Below are 14,378 nucleotides of genomic sequence, written 5' to 3' on the forward strand. Positions count from 1 at the left end.
AACCCGCGGCGCGTCGTGACGTGTCGTGACGAGGCGAGGCGAGGCGTGGCGAGGCGAGGCGGGCGGCGGAGGAGGAGGAGTGCGCGAGGGCTCTCTCTCTTCTCACTCACTTACTAGGACTAGAACAGCCCACCTTATATACCACTCCAACTCTCTCCCAACTAGCAATGTGGGACTAAACTTTAGCCCCCACTAGAGCTGCCACTGATTATTGGAATGGGCCATGTGAGTTTCAGAATTTGATAATGGGCCATGGGCCAAAGGCCAAATGCCCAAAATTCCAGCAGCTAAGAGCAACTCTAACACAGCCTCTAAACGGGCCAAAATCAAAAAATAACCGCCGTTTTACAGGTTTGGGGCGAAAAACGGCGTCGATCAGTGACCGTAAAAGGGCCAAAACCGAAAAACTTTTTTCGGGCCGAGACCGAAAACTCAAAACGGCCTGTATTTGTAGGGGTCGATCGAGAGAACCGAACGCTCGATCCCTATCTAGGGCGCGCTAAAGGTTCAGCTGACGCAACCGCTCGCTCGCTCCTTCCCCCACGCTCCCCGCGCCGCCACCACACTCCGCCGCCGCCGCCCCGCCCAATTCGCCCGAGCCCCGCAACCCGGAGGTAGCGACGGTCGCCCCGCACCCTGATGTCTACGGGTGCTTCTATCTAAAGGTATAAACGATGCCCCCCATAGGGGGCTTCACAGCGACCTAAGAATGTGCACCGTCCGATTTTTACAGAGGCTGGCCGAAAATCGATCTCAGCCGTTCGTTCCTGGGCAGCAGCGTGCCTTCTGGTTGGCGCGGAGCACGCGCGCAATTTTACCCCGTCGATCCTTGGCACTAGCGAAACACATGCGATGTCCAACATCTACCCGCGTCTGACTGCGTTTGGGTCCTACAGTCGGTCGGGCCCGCGCGTCAGTCGCTGTGGGTCGTTTTCTGGGTCGCGCTCGCCTCGCGCCGGCCGTCCAAAATATCTTCTCCGCGCGGGCATAGACAGGGGTACTTTCGACCTTTCCATCCGTGGTAACCTAGCCACCAATCGTGCACGAGCTGCTCCTCCCCAATCCCTGCACAGCCGCCATCCACCCAATCGCCAAGCTCCTCCTCGCCAATGCCTCTCCTCCTCCTCTCTCTCCCAGCCGCCGCCTTCGCGCCTCTCCTCATCCACGACGCATCCCCTCCCGCTCTCCTCATTCGTGTTGAGGCTGGCGTCTGCTCCTTGCCTCCCCCCTTGTGCTGCCATCTGCGGCCTCGACCCGCCCGGTGAGCTCTCTGACCGTCGCCGGTGAGTTCATCCTCATCCCCTCATCTCTGATGTGCATGAGGTGGTAGGTCGAAATACACGTGGCTGTGGCGACCCGGGAGTAGTGGTTCCTATGAGATTTCGCGGCTGTGGGCGATTTCCTGGCCGGGATGCTCCTCCTCGCTGTCGATCTGGCCGACGGCAGGGCGGTTCATAGCTGGGAACGGCCATCGAAGCTCCTGCCCCCGCCCACTGCTCGCACCAAAGGACGGTTTCTTTCCCTCCCTCTCTCTATATATTCCCGGTAACCTCATTTTTTAGTTAAGCTGCACATCGCATCTGGTTATGTCCCTGCTGTTGTACAGGATACCACCTCTTTCCTTCTTTCTCTTACCAATTGTTTTTGCTCATAGTTCTATGCTTTAAATCGGTTGAGAAATCTAACAGTTTTTCTGTGGCTACTGTACAGATCTGCTCGAATACTGCTCAATTTCTCAGTTTTCAAATTGCTTGGGGCGAAGATTCGGTTAAGTGTAATCTTCAATCACTGTATTTGGAAATTGACTACTGCAAGGTTTGCTGCTCTACCTTTTCTTTTACGTTTTATCACCTTCTTTCATACTCTTTACAATACCCATTATTCATCTTGGAAATGCCCATTTTTTCATACACGTCACTGTCCCACTCGCACCCAATAGCTCTAGGTGAAAGATAAAACGGTGTTGTTCTAAAGAGAGGAAATTTACCGATTATATGTGACACCTTCGTTCTCCGAAAATGGATTCAATGTATAATATGCATCTTGTGCTCGGAGGTCAAATATATTACTGCAATTTACCCGTAATGAGCTCGGGTATGTTAGCTTTGTAATGTCCATGCAGGTGTACTCGGTGTATATCGATCCGAACCATGAATGTATGAACGGCCAACATGTACTCGTGCAAATGTATTAGTTTTCTATTTGCTATTTATTTGAATATAGGATGGCATCTGCATGCTTTTGTCTCCGATTCCTTGTTCTTACCGGTGCTCTTCAGACAATACGGTTGTTGTTATTTGTATGAACGAGCCATCTTGTAGAGTGCAAATGTATTAGTTTTCTATTTGCTATTTTTTCTTGCTCTTTATTTGAATATAGGGTGGAATTTGGATGCTTTTGTATCTGATTCCTTATTCTTAACAGTTGCCCTTCAGTTCCATTTCAGGTCATGGTTGTCTTACAATAATGTGGGGTGCTGCAAAAAATATGTCTTCGCTGGCTGGCACTTTGAATTTGTCCCCAAGGTATTCTTTCAACCCCTGTTGACCATAAATAGGGAAATTTGCAACCCTGTTTCGAATTGGAAAATCATCTTATTTATTATATATTCTATAGCAGATATGCTTTGTAATCTTGTCATATTTCAAAATTATTTTTGGCAAAAGAAGATAGAGAAACCACTGATGTGAAGTCACTTGCCAACATTGTTCAGGTGTGGTTCTTATGTGCTAGGCGCCCTAAATTATCGGTGAAGTAAGAAGCTTGTCCAGACATATTTGTGTCTTTCCAAATCAGTTGAAAATGAGTGACATTATTGTCCAAACATACAACTTCCTTTTAAATCGGAAGCGTCTCGAACTATATGCTGACTGTGTGGTTGTTCTTGACAATACAACTCCTAATAGAATGGTCCTCCGACGTTAGTTTAAATCATACTTTGGACAAAAAAACTCTTTGGTCTCCACTATTATATCTGCAAGCACAACCACGTTGAGGTATCCTGGATATATGAATAATGATCTGGCTGGCCTGCTTGCCTCCTTGATCCCAACTCCAAGGTGCCATTTTCTGATGATAGGTTATACACCATTGATTAACGCCAGGTAACTTTGGTTCCCGGGTTGTTACGTTGGACAGGCAGCATGTTTGGATTTATGTCTCATGTACTTACTTTGTAGTTTCCTTTGGTTGGTTTAAATTTGGAACCAGTGGATTTGTTTCAGACTTCCAACATTTGGTTTCCTGTTTTTCTTGTGGCAGGCTTGACCTGATTTAAGTTTCTGCAGAACCTTTTTTCCTTGTGTGCTAGATTTTTCAGCTCAAGAAGATCCACCCTACAACTATCTGCAAAGTTTATATGCATGGTAAGAACATTATAGATCAAAACATTAAGCAATAAGAACATGACTGGGTGAGATAATCATATTTTCATCAAATAATCAAATGGAAGTAACAAACTAAATCTTAATTCCGGACTTCCAAGTAAATTCAGGACTTAAAAAACACATTACCTGGCTATTGACATGATTTCAGTTGACACAACTGCAGGAATTTCATTCCTGCCTATGCAGGTTAATATTGAGGATTCTTCTGGTTGGAGCTCCTCGAGGATCATCAGTAACCTAGAAAGTGTGCTCTGGATGTTGGATCAGCTGCATATCAGACTTGAGTATGTTTAGTTAGTTCAACTTAAATATCTGAATTTTCTGGCATTATTTCAACCAAATTATGTTATTATCTACCTATGGAGGTATCGATTCTGATCTCTAGATACTTTTATATGAACGGTACTTATTATCTATTTTATAGTGTCCAAATAGTCATTGAGGTTTTGTCTCACTTTCCTAACATTTTGTTTCATGTCCTTGGTGCCAATCCTTAAAGTGATATACTTATGAAATGATATATTTATAGCTTGCTATATATTACTGTATGTGCAGAAGATTATTTTCTTTATAATACATATGATCTCAGGTTTGTTTAGAGAGAACGTATGACCCCATCTCATAAAATCTTGCGGATTAGATCGAATAGATTCCGATGGGCCAAAACACGTCCTTCCTTATACAATGTGTAGTTGTAAGGCCTATTTGTTGCCATTCTTTCTTCGTAGACAACTTATGCTTTCAGTAAGTATTCTTGTTACATAGACCATAGTAAAAGAAGATATCATGATGTTTCAAATCTTGGTTATGTAAAATCTTCAAATTATATTAAATGTGTCCCGATTAAATACTATGTGCACTGACCTGATTATTATATATATATTGTTACTACTTACTTCCATAGCCTCGGGATATTGTTGAATGGAGGAAGATAAGTTCATAGGCTCGGGATCCATCTTTTGATGAAAAAGAAAGGGAATGGTGCATATCAAAGTAAGTTCTTAATCTGTGTATGCCACTTTATCTACGTGTAGACTTATTTCCATGGTGTCCAGATTTGTTCTTAGAGGCCCGTATAGAGGTGGAAGTTCTTTCATTGTCAAATTATAAATATTAGTCCTATGCGGTCCATCCTACTACAAGAGTACCCAAGCAAGATTTCCACAAATTATTTGCTTTTCTGCAAATGTTCGTTCCTTTTAAAGAAAAGTACATCCTACGGTCCTAGCTTGAACCTTCGGTTGTATATATGTGTCGGTGTACACCCTGCATGTGTGTAGATCCAACTATTATGTAGCCCACTTATATGCTATTTCTGACAATAAGTAAGACTGTCAACAAACCCATGTTCCAGAAACAAGAATGTTTTTGAGCCTTTCATGTACAGCCAACAGAAGTAAATAATAATAACACCTACGGCTTTAAGGTGAATAAACAATGCAACAAACAATCATACGGAAAGAATTAGCCTATCAGTATTTTGTACAGAAACAATTGATGAAATATAAATGACTTTGCGGTACTTACCAATTACAGGTTCAACTTCGGTATTTTATCATCATGATGGCTCTTTGTTGGTAATAAGTATTAAAAGTTAGTTATGTTTGGTCTTTCATCCTTACAGTGCAATCAGAAACCTCTTAAGGTTTACAAACTGTTTTTTTATTTGGAATTTTCCCTTTGTGTCTTTTTTCCCTTCTTGATACCAGGCTCCTCCTTGAATGTTTACAGTAATGTTTTCACTCCAACTTTGAAAGTTGGACCAGTTCATCATCTACCTAATAAGTTCCTGAATTCTAATGCAAGTATCATTTTGTAACTTATGTCTTCCTGCGTTGCATGATCCGCTGGTTATCCGTTGGTTAATCCCTATTTTCATTTGTATACTGATGTCACAGTTCGCTATTATTTTATATGCTTTATCAGAGAGGTTCGCTCTCACATGTGCAAGAGATGATTTGAAGATTGCAGTGTAGACTTAGAGGAACAACTATGAGAGGCCAACACTTAGCGGTTCCAGCTTGAAACTCTATTTGGAGATGCATGTTGATTTGTATCTATGTAGTATGTACCAAGTACAACCTTATATATCTCCTGAGTTTTGCTTTTACCAAAAAATATTAGTGTCGTTGTCATGTATGTAGAGCCCACCGTAGTTCTGACATCTGCCTCCTTGCTAAATAAGAAATCTGAGCTACTTCTCTTTACAACTAAGTTATCGCTATGTATTTTATTTAAATTTTTCTCCTTGGCTGCTTAACTGATGATTATTTGGTATTGCAGTTTTTCTAGGACCGATAGTAGTGCATAGCATATACAAATTGGTGTTGAACACATGGAGATCCAAGACATAGTCGACCCCAAGTCACCAACTTCTTGTCCTCCACAAACACCATGTTGTGGGTTTTTGCTCAAGTGAGCCAAGACATCTAATTAGACACTCTGTTTTTGTTCATATAGTATTCTACCTTTGCCCTACTGTGTATACCATGTCTGCTCCAAACTATGTATATTGCTACTTATTTTCAATGCTTGGTGGATCTACCTCTTACTAGCCTTACCTTACTTATTTTAGTCCTATGAGAAAGTATCTGTATATTACTAAGAACCTGACCGCCTTCTGTACTAGCTGCTTCCGATGTTCCGTTTTGGGTAGTGACCTCTATTATCATCGTGTTGCTCTTGTTTGATGCTTTGTATTATTATATGTAAATAATGAACAGCTCTGCTGTGAACCCAAATGGGTGTCTACCCTGTGTTCGATTATTGTTATCTTAGGACCATGTATATGTACCTATATGCAATATATTTCCCTACTTTTGACACTTAGATGTAGGTCTCTATGGTTTGATATACATGCTATGCTGGGTACTTCATATTCAGCATGGTTTATGCTATGCTTCATTTATGTCAGGTTCATACTTGCTTAGTTGATATCTCACTGGCAATTGGCTTCATAACGATGCTTGCTTAGTTGATTTGCACTGGCAATAGGATTCAGAACGAACTAGATTTTGCGAGTTGCATGAGTTAAGCAATATTTCTTAGTTTCGTTGGCATCATGTAGTCGTACTCGACATTGTTGTCACACTACTGAAGTATATTATACCTTTGTTCGCATCATCTACTTACATCTTGCTTCGATCATGAAGTTGCTTGCTAAAGTATATTATATTTTATTGTACAATGAAATTAGAAAATTTGTTTTTGTATGCTTTTTAAATGAAATCTTATTCCTTGATTTTTGTGTTTTACCCATCAGGTCACTATCCACTGATGCGAGAGAGCTTGTGCCCTAGCTCTTCAAGTGTGTTCCTTGCCTCTGGGGTCTTGTTGTGAGCACTCTTTGGCTTCTTACCGTTTATGCTACTGAGCTTTGTTCACGTTCTATATATCAAAGTGAAGGAAGTCACCTAAGCTTCTCATGTACTCCCAATTGTTTAGTGGACAAGAACTACTCGGAGTATATATGTAGACCTTACACATGGAGAAGCAATGTATTTTTCTCCGAACTTATACCGCTACTTCACTATGTGTAATATATTTCTCCGCATTTTATAGGTCTCGCTTGTTTTTGGACGATTTATCATTGATCCTTATAGATGCATAATAGTATTTTCCCAATTGTTTACCAATGCGAAAGATTGTACATAAGTGTGTGGTACATTTCGTGATTTCGTGTGTTTTGTCCTATTTTCATTCTACTGGCTTTGTTTTGTAAAACCTAAAAAACTATAAACCAGCGCGAATTTTACGGGGTCCTGCGCCAAGGCGCACATCTAAATCTAGTTCTTGTAGACAGTGTTGGGCCTCCAAGAGCAGAGGTTTGTAGAACAGCAGCAAGTTTCCCTTAAGTGAATCACCCAGGGTTTATCGATCTCAGGGAGGAAGAGGTCAAAGATATCCCTCTCATGCAACCTTGCAACCACAAAGCAAGAAGTCTCTTGTGTCCCCAACACACCTAATAGGTGCACTAGTTCGGCGAAGAGATAGTGAAATACAGGTGGTATGAATAAATATAAGCAGTAGCAACGGCACCAGAAAAGTGCTTTGCCCAGGACCGGCGTGTGGTTGATGGTGGTAATATTGCGGACAGTAGAGATGCAGTAAAATAGTAAACAAGTAGTGATAGCAGTATTTAGGAACAAGGCCTAGGGATCATACTTTCACTAGTGGACACTCTCAACTTGGATCACATAACAGAATAAATAGATAAATGCTAGACTCTACACTCTCTTGTTGGATGATGAACACCACTAATTGTGTAGGATTACACGAACCCTCACTGCCGGAGTTAACAAGCTCCACAATATTCGATGTTCATGTTTAAATAACCTTAGAGTGCATGACAGATCAACATAACCAAACCAAGTACTAACATAGCATGCACACTTGTCACCTTCACACTACGAAAGGAGGCATAGATCACATCAATACCATCATAGCAATAGTTAACTTCATAATCTACAAGAGATCACAATCATAGCCTACGCCAAGTACTACACGATGCACACACTGTCACCATTACACCGTGCAGGAGGAATAAACTACTTTAATAACATCACTAGAGTAGCACACGGATAAATTGTGATACAAAACACATTGCAATCATAAAGAGATATAAATAAGCACTTCACTATGCCATTCATAACAGTGAATAAGTATTCTGTGAAATATAGCCTAAGAGACCCACACGGTGCACACACTCGTCACCTTTACACACGTGGGACAAGGAGTCTCCGGAGATCACATAAGTAAAATCCACTTGACTAGCATAATGACATCTAGATTACAAGCATCATCATATGAATCTCAATCATGTAAGGCAGCTCATGAGATTATTGTATTGAAGTACATAGGAGAGAGATGAACCACATAGCTACCGGTACAGCCCCGAGCCTCGATGGAGAACTACTCCCTCCTCATGGGAGACAGCAGCGTTGATGAAGATGGCGGTGGTGTCGATGGAGGAGCCTTCCGGGGGCACTTCCCCGTCCCGGCGGCGTGCAGGAACAGAGACTCCTGTCCCCCAGATCTTGGCTTCGCGATGGCGGCGGCTCTGGAAGGTTTCTCGTACCGTGTCTTTTTCGTGTCGATGTTTTAGGCCAGGGACCTTTATATAGGCGAAGAGGCGGCGTCAGAAGGTCAACGAGGCGACGACACACTAGGGGGGCGCGCCCCCCCTAGGGCCGCGCCGGCCTATCATCTGGAGGCCCAGTGGCCCCCCTCTGGCCTCTCTCGGGTGTTCTGGAAGCTTCGTGGAAAAATAGGATGCTGGGCGTTGATTTCGTCTGATTCCGAGAATATTTCCTTACTAGGATTTCTGGAACCAAAAACAGCAGAAAACAGCAACTGGCCCTTCGGCATCTCGTCAATAGGTTAGTTCCGGAAAATGCATAAATACAACATATAATGTGTATAAAACATGTAGATATCATCAATAATGTGGCATGGAACATAAGAAATTATCGATACGTCGGAAACGTATCAGCATCCCCAAGCTTAGTTCCTGCTCGTCCCGAGCAGGTAAACGATAACAAAGATAATTTCTGGAGTGACATGCCATCATAACCTTGATCATACTATTGTAAACACATGTAATGAATGCAGCGATCAAAACAATGGTAATGACATGAGTAAACAAATGAATCATAAAGCAAAGACTTTTCATGAATAGTACTTTCAAGACAAGCATCAATAAGTCTTGCATAAGAGTTAACTCATAAAGCAATAAATTCATAGTAAAGGCATTGAAGCAACACAATGGAAGATTAAGTTTCATCGGTTGCTTTCAACTTGTAACATGTATATCTCAATGATAGTTTGTCAATGCAAAGCAATATAACAAGTGCAATATGAAAGTATGTAGGAATCAGTGCACAGTTCACACAAGTGTTTGCTTCTTGAGGTGGAGAGAGATAGGTGAACTGACTCAACATAAAAGTAAAAGAATGGTCCTTCAAAGAGGAAAGCATCGATTGCTATATTTGTGCTAGAGCTTTTTATTTTGAAAACATGAAACAATTTTGTCAACGGTAGTAATAAAGCATATGTATCATGTAAATTATATCTTACAAGTTGCAAGCCTCATGCATAGTATACTAATAGTGCCCGCACCTTGTCCTAATTAGCTCGGACTACCGGGATCATCGCAATACACATGTTTTAACCAAGTGTCACAAAGGGGTACCTCCATGCCGCCTGTACAAAGGTCTAAGGAGAAAGCTCGCATTTTGGATTTCTCGCTTTTGATTATTCTCAACTTAGACATCCATACCGGGACAACATGGACAACAGATAATGGACTCCTCTTTAATGCATAAGCATGTAGCAACAGTTAATGTTCTCATATGAGATTAAGGATATATGTCCAAAACTGAAACTTCCACCATGATTCATGGCTTTAGTTAGCGGTCCAATGTTCTTCTCTAACAATATGCATGCTCTAACCAATAAAGTGGTAGATCTCCCTTACTTCAGACAAGACGGACATGCATAGCAACTCACATGATATTCAACAAAGAGTAGTTGATGGCGTCCCCAGAAAACATGGTTATCGCACAATAAGCAACTTAATAAGAGATAAAGTGCATAAGTACATATTCAATACCACAATAGTTTTTAGGCTATTTGTCCCATGAGCTATATATTGTAAAGGCGAATGATGGAAATTTAAAGGTAGCACTCAAGCAATTTACTTTGAAATGGCGGAGAAATACCATGTAGTAGGTAGGTATGGTGGACACAAATGGCATAGTGGTTGGCTCAAGGATTTTGGATGCATGAGAAGTATTCCCTCTCGATACAAGGTTTAGGATTGCAAGGTTATTTGAAACAAACACAAGGATGAACCGGTGCAGCAAAACTCACATAAAAGACATATTGTAAACATTATAATACTCTACACCGTCTTCCTTGTTGTTCAAACTCAATACTAGAAATTATCTAGACTTTAGAGAGACCAATTATGCAAACCAAATTTTAGCAAGCTCTATGTATTTCTTCATTAATAGGTGCAAAGTATATGATGCAAGAGCTTAAACATGAGCACAACAATTGCCAAGTATCAAATTATTCAAGACATTTTACCAATTACTACATGTAGCATTTTCCGTTTCCAACCATATAACAATGAACGAAGCAGTTTCAACCTTCGCCATGAACATTAAAAGCTAAGAACACATGTGTTCATACGAACCAGCGGAGCGTGTCTCTCTCCCACACAAGCATTTATTCAAACAAAAACACAAACAAAAGCACACAGACGCTCCAAGTAAAGTACATAAGATGTGATGGAATAAAAATATAGTTTCAAGAGAAATGACCTGATAAATTTGTCGATGAAGAAGGGGATGCCTTGGGCATCCCCAAGCTTAGATGCTTGAGTCTTCTTGAAATATGCAGGGGTGAACCACCAGGGCATCCCCAAGCTTAGACTTTTCACTCTTCTTGATCATAGTATATCATCCTCCTCTCTTGACCCTTGAAAACTTCCTCCACACCAAACTCGAAACAAACTCATTAGAGGGTTAGTGCATAATCAAAAACACACATGTTCAGAGGTGACACAATCATTCTTAACACTTCTGGACATTGCTCAAAGCTACTCGGAAGTTAATGGAACAAAGAAATCCATCCAACATAGCAAAAGAAGCAATGTGAAATAAAAGGCAGAATCTGTCAAAACAGAACAGTCCGTAAAGACAAATTTTATTGAGGCACCAGACTTGCTCAAATGAAAATGCTCAAATTGAATGAAAGTTGCGTACATATCTGAGGATCACTCACGTAAATTGGCATAATTTTCTGAGTTACGTACCGAGAATTAGGCCCAGATTCGTGACAGACAAGAAATCTGTTTCGCGCAGTAATCCAAATCTAGTATGAACCTTACTATCAAAGACTTTACTTGGCACAACAATGCAACAAAACTAAGATAAGGAGAGGTTGCTACAGTAGTAACAACTTCCAAGACTCAAATATAAAATAAAGGTACTGTAGTAAAATAAACACATGGGTTATCTCCCAAGAAGTTCTTTCTTTATAGCCATTAAGATGGGCTCAGCAGTTTTAATGATGCACACGCAAGAGATAGTAGTTGAAGCAAAAGAGAGCATCAAGAGGCAAATTCAAAACACATTTAAGCCTAACATGCTTCCTATGAAAAGAAATCTTGTAAATAAACAAATTCATGAAGCATGATGCAACAAGCATAGAAAGATAAAACAAGTGTAACTTCAAAAATTTCAGCATATAGAGAGGTGTTTTAGCAACATGAAAATTTCTACAACCATATTTTCCTCTCTCATAATAATATCCAGTAGCATCATGAGCAAACTCAACAATATAAGTATCACATAAAACATCTTTATTCACATGCATAAAAGTACAGAAATTCAATTCGGCACATGGGAGCATATGCTCCTGCCACCCGAAAAACAATTTTGATATGTCGAAAAAATTCGTACAAAATTTTTCTCGCTTACGTATCGATATTTTACGTGCGCACATCAAGTTTTACGAAAAACCGACATTTTTTGTGACTTGTATGAAAAAGAGAAACAAAACGTCTCGTACACAACTTTTTTCTACATCAAAATTTGTCTTTTTTACAAATGACACTCAAAATGTCGGTTTTCTGTGGAACCACTTTGTGAACGTGTAGAATTTTGAAATGTACACACTAAATTTTGTGTTTGTATTTTTCAACATTTTGAAAGTGTATTTAAAATGAAATTTAACAACCGGGAGCATATGCTCCCGGGTGCCAAAACACCATTCCCATAAAAGTATCATTACCCTCCACATAAGCATAGTCAATTTTATTGGCAATAGTGGGAGCAAATTCAACAAAGTAGCTATCATTGTTATTCTCATCATAAAATATAGGAGGCATATTGTAATCATAATCAAATTTATCCTCCATAACAGGCGGTACTAAAAGACTACTGTCATTATAATCATCATAAATAGGAGGCAAAATATCATCAAAGTAAAATTTCTCCTCAATGCTTGGGGGACTAAAAAGATCATGCTCATCAGAACCAGCTTCCCCAAGCTTAGAACTTTCTATATCATTAGCAACAATAGTATTCAAAGTGTTCATACTAATATGTTCCATGGGTTTTTTAATTTTCGCATCAAACCATCCATGTCTTAAATCAGGAAATAGAATAAGAAGCTCATTGTTGTCCATTATGCCAAACTAGTGTAAACAAGAAACAAAAAGATGCAATTGCAGGATCTAAAGGAAATAGCTTCGAGCACACACACAACGGCGCCAGAAAAGTACTTTACCTGGGACCGTAGTATGAATGCCTTTTACCTTTCCTCCCCGGCAACGGCGCCAGAAAAGTGGCTAGTTGCCGGGGTTGCCGGTGTGTGAGTGCCGTTTACCTTTCCTCCCCGACAACGGCACCAGAAAAGTGCTTGATGTCTACGGGTGCTTCTATTCTTGTAGACAGTGTTGGGCCTCCAAGAGCAGAGGTTTGTAGAACAGCAGCAAGTTTCCCTTAAGTGGATCACCCAAGGTTTATCGATCTCAGGGAGGAAGAGGTCAAAGATATCCCTCTCATGCAACCCCGCAACCACAAAGCAAGAAGTCTCTTGTGTCCCCAACACACCTAATAGGTGCACTAGTTCGGCGAAGAGATAGTGAAATACAGGTGGTATGAATAAATATAAGCAGTAGCAACGGCACCAGAAAAGTGCTTTGCCCAGGACCGGCGTGTGGTTGATGGTGGTAATATTGCGGACAATAGAGATGCAGTAAAACAGTAAACAAGCAGCGATAGCAGTATTTAGGAACAAGGCCTAGGGATCATACTTTCACTAGTGGACACTCTCAACTTTGATCACATAACAGAATAAATAGATAAATGCTAGACTCTACACTCTCTTGTTGGATGATGAACACCACTAATCGTGTAGGATTACACGAACCCTCAATGCCGGAGTTAACAAGCTCCACAATATTCGATGTTCATGTTTAAATAACCTTAGAGTGCATGACAGATCAACATAACCAAACCAAGTACTAACATAGCATGCACACTCGTCACCTTCACACTACGAAAGGAGGCATAGATCACATCAATACCATCATAGCAATAGTTAACTTCATAATCTACAAGAGATCACAATCATAGCCTACGCCAAGTACTACACGATGCACACACCGTCACCATTACACCGTGCAGGAGGAATAAACTACTTTAATAACATCACTAGAGTAGCACACGGATAAATTGTGATACAAAACACATTGCAATCATAAAGAGATATAAATAAGCACTTCACTATGCCATTCATAACAGTGAATAAGTATTCCGTGAAATATAGCCTAAGAGACCCACACGGTGCACACACTCGTCACCTTTACACACGTGGGACAAGGAGTCTCCGGAGATCACATAAGTAAAATCCACTTGACTAGCATAATGACATCTAGATTACAAGCATCATCATATGAATCTCAATCATGTAAGGCAGCTCATGAGATTATTGTATTGAAGTACATAGGAGAGAGATGAACCACATAGCTACCGGTACAGCCCCGAGCCTCGATGGAGAACTACTCCTCCTCATGGGAGACAAGCAGCGTTGATGAAGATGGCGGTGGTGTCGATGGAGGAGCCTTCCGGGGCACTTCCCCGTCCCGGCGGCGTGCCGGAACAGAGACTCCCGTCCCCGCATCTTGGCTTCGCGATGGCGGCGGCTCTGGAAGGTTTCTCGTACCGTGGCTTTTTCGTGTCGATGTTTTAGGTCAGGGACCTTTTGTATAGGCGAAGAGGCGGCGTCAGAAGGTCAACGAGGCGACGACACACTAGGGGGGCGCCCCCCCCTAGGGCCGCGCCGGCCTATCATCTGGAGGCCCAGTGGCCCCCCTCTGGCCTCTCTCGGGTGTTCTGGAAGCTTCGTGGAAAAATAGGATGCTGGGGTCGTCCGATTCCGAGAATATTTCCTTACTAGGATTTCTGGAACCAAAAACAG

The 14,378-nt window shown here is 41.3% G+C and overlaps 2 long non-coding RNA genes across 3 annotated transcripts; both read left to right on the forward strand.

Moving 5' to 3' along the window:
• The first annotated feature begins 1,059 nt into the window (after positions 1-1,059).
• On the forward strand, positions 1,060-3,853 carry LOC124686742. Of its 2 annotated transcripts, none has more exons than XR_006997918.1 (6): positions 1,060-1,261; positions 1,331-1,815; positions 2,436-2,525; positions 2,714-3,104; positions 3,262-3,365; positions 3,573-3,853. It is a non-coding gene; the product is annotated as an uncharacterized LOC124686742 (long non-coding RNA). The 2 variants fall into 2 exon arrangements; XR_006997919.1 differs by having other exon boundaries at positions 2,447-2,525.
• A 415-nt stretch (positions 3,854-4,268) lies between these two features.
• On the forward strand, positions 4,269-6,736 carry LOC124686743. Its single transcript, XR_006997920.1, has 3 exons — positions 4,269-4,379; positions 5,679-5,801; positions 6,649-6,736. It is a non-coding gene; the product is annotated as an uncharacterized LOC124686743 (long non-coding RNA).
• The last annotated feature ends 7,642 nt before the right edge of the window (positions 6,737-14,378 follow it).

The sequence above is a fragment of the Lolium rigidum genome, chromosome 2 (genome assembly GCF_022539505.1).
Source record: "Lolium rigidum isolate FL_2022 chromosome 2, APGP_CSIRO_Lrig_0.1, whole genome shotgun sequence".
NCBI lineage: Eukaryota > Viridiplantae > Streptophyta > Magnoliopsida > Poales > Poaceae > Lolium > Lolium rigidum.